The sequence below is a fragment of the Peromyscus maniculatus genome, chromosome 2 (assembly GCF_049852395.1).
Source record: "Peromyscus maniculatus bairdii isolate BWxNUB_F1_BW_parent chromosome 2, HU_Pman_BW_mat_3.1, whole genome shotgun sequence".
NCBI lineage: Eukaryota > Metazoa > Chordata > Mammalia > Rodentia > Cricetidae > Peromyscus > Peromyscus maniculatus.
This window is the reverse complement of record NC_134853.1, coordinates 86,779,101-86,783,756: the sequence shown is the minus strand read 5'-3', so window position 1 is coordinate 86,783,756 and position 4,656 is coordinate 86,779,101. Positions and strand designations below refer to the sequence as shown.

The window sequence follows — 4,656 nt, the reverse complement described above, 5'->3', positions numbered from 1 at the left end:
CAGTCAGAAGACTTCCTATGTCCCAGCCTACTGGCAGTCAGGGCAAATCTCTCCCACTCATGTCCCCCAAGTAAACACACAGGGGCTTATATTGATTATAACTGTATGGCCATGGCTCAAGCCTTTTGCTAGCTAGCTCTTATATCTTAAATTAGCCCATAACTATTAATCTATGGGCCACCACATGTTCTGTGGCTTTACCTGCGTCCCATTATATGTTGCTCCTTGGTCGGCTCAGGCGGCTCTTCCCACCCTCTTCCTGTTTCTCTGTTTGGATTTTCTGCCTGCCTCTAAGCTACCTTGCCATAAGCCAAATGGCTTTATTTATCACCCAATCAGAGCAACATGTAACCTGCTTCTGGAAGCTGGGTGGCTGACCATGGAGCTGGTGGTAGAGCAGTGGCTGCTGGTGGAGATGGTACAGGTGCTGTATAAGGCTCCAGCATACCATCTTATTCTGGAATAAATTCTAATACTTTGGATAATCAGACTGGTTTTCTCTAAAACTTACAAGTTGCAAGAGAAGTCTGATCTTACAACCAAGGGAAAGGAAGAACTGATTGAAGGGTGGCAGCCAGAACCTCTCATCCCATCTGTCCCGAAAAACCATCCTGCTTTCAATTACAACATCGTTTCTGGCCCTCCAACCCACAATAGCGTGGTGAACGGGAAAGAATGTGTAAACTTTGCCTCCTTTAATTTTCTTGGGTTGCTGGCTAATTCTTGGGTTAAGGCCGCAGCTTTAGCATCTTTAAAGAAATACAGCGAGGGTACCTGTGGACCTTAAGTATTTTGTGAAACATTTGATGTCCATCTGGATTTGGGAGAGCAGTTGGCAAAATTTATGAGGACTGAAGAAGCCATCATTTACTCATATGGATTTTCCACATAGTCAGTGTGATTCCTGCATACTCTAAAAGAGGGGACATTGTTTTTGCGGACAGTGCGGCCTGCTTTGCTATCCAGAAAGGATTACAGGCATCATGCAGTAACATTAAGTTACTTAAGCATAATGATGTAGCTGACCTGGAGCAAGTGCCAAAAGAACAAGAGATTGGAGATCAAAAGAATCCTCTAAAGACTCATGTGACTCAATATTTTATCATCATGGAGGGATTGTATATGAACACTGGAAACTTCTGTCCTCTTCCAGAACTGGTTAAGTTAAAATATAAATACAAAAACAAGACTCTTTCTGGAGGAAAGCCTTTCATTTGGAGTCCTTGGGGAGCATGGTAAAGGAGTCACTGAGCACTATGTGATTAGCAATGAGAACATGGACCTTATCAGTGCTAACGTGGAGAACGTTCTAGCATCTATCAGGACTTCTGCTGCAGCAGGTCTTTCGCAGTTGACCATCAGTGGCTGTCTGGCCAAGGATACTGCTTTTCAGATTCATTACCTCCCCTGTTAGCTGCTGCTGCCATCAAGGCCCTCAACATCACAGAGGAGAATCCAGGCATTTTTGCAGTTTTAAAGGAAAAATGCCAATAGCAACCATAGAGACCTAGAGGTCTGTACAGACAGACAGACAGACAGTGACAGAGCTGTGTAGGAAGAGGAAGTGAGGTATCTGGGCTAAGAGCCAATGAGAGGGCAGAAAAGCAAGGCATATAAGCCTTGGTATACAGGAACTGCACTGTAAGCAACTTCCAAAATTCTGGAAATGACAGAGACAGCTGCTTGCCTGAACAAGTACCCAAAGTTGCTCTGTAAAGTTGGGGCACCCATCTTCAGCCCATAGGTCTAGTCTTTCAGTCATTTTTTTTTTCTCTGTGTCCTGTAGAATGTCTGGCAGTCTCCTCTGTGAAGCAGGAACCTGAAGGACCATCTTGCCTTGCAAAGTTCAGTGGTCACCTTTCTTTTTTTTTCTTTTGTTTTTGTTTTTGTTTGGTTGTTGTTGTTTTTTTGTTTTGTTTTGTTTTTTGTTTTTTGAGACAGGGTTTCTCTGTATAGCTTTGCGCCTTTCCTAGAACTCACTTTGTAGATCAGGCTGGCCTTGAACTCACAGAGATCTACCTGGCTCTGCCTCCCAAGTGCTGGGATTGAAGGCATGCACCACCACTGCCCGGCCCCAGTGGTCACCTTTCTATGGATCCTGTATGTCCAGTCAAGGCAACATTTTGTCAAGCACTCCAGGCAAGAACAGTTTCTTGCCCAAATGGCTATTTTTGCCAAGAAGATAAACTCTATGTGGAATGTCTTCAATGCCCATCTTTCTCTTTAATATAAATCAGTGCTGCCAGAAGCAGAAGTGTCTCACTGTCCAGAAAGTCTAAGTTTTTAAAACATTTTAAGTGCCACACTCTATAGGTCTTGGAAGTGTTTGAAGATTACCTACCTAACTGAAGTATATCTATGTATACCTAGAAAACTAAACCAATATGACAATAAGTTTGATTATCCTAGATGACTATTAATCTGTATTTCTTAATTATCCTTTAAAATTTAAATGATTTACATAAACATAATACCTTAAAAGAGAGTAGAAATATACAATATAACAAAATTAACTTTAAATTTGTATCAATAAGCTAAAACCCATAGCATTGTAAAACATTTCAAACAAGTTGTTGCTCTTTAAAAGTATATCCAATAATCTACCCTTTCATTGTATCATATCTATACTATCCACTTTTCTTCTTTAGAGATTGCCTTTATAACCAACCCCCTTTAAATAAAAATAAAGTCATAAACAATATTTTGGGAATTTGGGCATAGCTTATCATACTACTTCCTGCTGGTTTGGGGCACTGGTAGTTTTATGGGGATCCTGAGAAAATTAAGAATTATGGTCAAGTCCTAACTGGAGTCATCTGTGAGGTTGCATTGTCTGAGCCAGTTGCCTTGAAGATGATTTTGGATGTTGGATCATCTGGAGACCTCCTGGGGGGTCTTGGGCAGGTCAAACCATATTAGCCTGGACACAATCTATAGGTTTTCATCTTCTGTGGAAACAAAAGTAGAACCTCTTTTCCAAAGCAACATATCCTTAGAAATAAATTTTAAAATCAAGATATCTGTAAAATATACATACTGGTCAAAGCTGATGTATCTTAATCTGAAACAAATCTATAGCCTCTGGCTTTCTGTGGAAACAAAAGTAGAGCCTCTTTTCCAAAGCAACATATCGTTATATCTAAATTTTGAAGTTAAGGTACCTTTAAAATATAGATATTGGCCTAACTCAACAGCTTTTATAATTAAATGTCTTTTTTGTAGTTAAGAATATCAAAGACAACATAATCCAGATTTTCTGTGTGGATTTTCCATCTTTGTGTGGCTTATTTTTTATATTAATTTTATTGTCTCTTTAAAGACTTTATTTTTTAAAACTATGTATTTTTATATAACTGTATATATCTTTTTCTGTTTCTTTTAAGCATACATATATTTTATACATATTGTAAACTATTTTATGTGAATCTGTTTTATTGTGAACCTATTATTTTAATTTTATAAATAATTTAATATTACATATCAGACACGGATTCCCCTGTCCTCCTTCCTCCCACACCACAGCCTTTCTCCCTAATCCTCCCCCCATTCCCACCTCCTCCAAGGCAAGTTCTCCCCTGGGGATTCAGCCCTGCATTGTAGATTCAGTTGAGGCAGGTCCAGTCCCCTCCTCCCTATACCAAGGCTGAGCAAAATGTCTCAGCATAGGCCCTAGGTTCCAGAAAGCCAGCTCATGCACTAAGGACAGGTCCTGGTCCCACTGACTGGGAGCCTCCTAAATAGTTCAAGCTAATCAACTGTCTCACTTATCCAGAGGGCCTGATCCAGTTCCATGGGGGCTCCTCAGCTATTGGTTCATAGTTCATGTGTTTCGACTAGTTTGGCTATTTGTCCCTTAAAAAGGGAAAGTGCTCTGGATGATTGATTGTTAAATAAAACACTGATTGGCCAGTAGCCAGGCAGGAAGTATAGGCGGGACAAGCAGAGAGGAGAATTCTGGGAAGTGGAAGGCTGAGGCAGAGAGACACTGACAGCTGCAGCCATGACAAGCGAGAAGTAAGGTACTGGTAAGCCACGAGCCACATGGCAACTTATAAACTGATAGATATGGGTTAATTTAAGATAGAAGAACTAGATAACAAGAAGCCTGCCACAGCCATACAGTTTAGAAGTAATATATATATATATATATATATATATATATATATATATACTGATTTAACTCAGCAGCTTTTACAATCAAATGTATCTCTGCCATTAAAAATCCCAAAGAAAATAGAGATGTCCATACCAGATCTTGATATTGAACTTGTTAGCTTCTAGAACCTTGAGAAAAATTAATTTTTTTGAAAAAAATGGTATTGATTGGACCAGTTCTTTGTGTTGTTCAGTTTTTGTATTGTTCAGTAAAAAAAAGTAAATAGGGCACACTTTCATGTTATAGTGTAGCATGAATCTTCAAAGTTCTTATTAATAAAATCAAACCCGAGGCCTGTTATTGGGGTGAATACTGGAAGGTCAGAGAGACAGAACAAGCCACAGCTATCTCACCTCACCAGTTCCTCAGCTGGTCCTGTTTCCTCAGACTGGAAACCTCTGAGTCTTCATCCAGAATGAATCCCAGCTGAACTGTGCTGCTTCAAAGCCTGAAAGCTTAACCAGCCGAATGCTTAACCAGCCGAATGCTTAACCAGCCAA

General features: G+C 40.0%; 1 pseudogene; it reads left to right on the top strand.

The window, feature by feature from the left end:
- The first annotated feature begins 379 nt into the window (after positions 1-379).
- On the top strand, positions 380-1,494 carry LOC102928130 (serine palmitoyltransferase 1 pseudogene; annotated as a pseudogene).
- Positions 1,495-4,656: the final 3,162 nt, after the last annotated feature.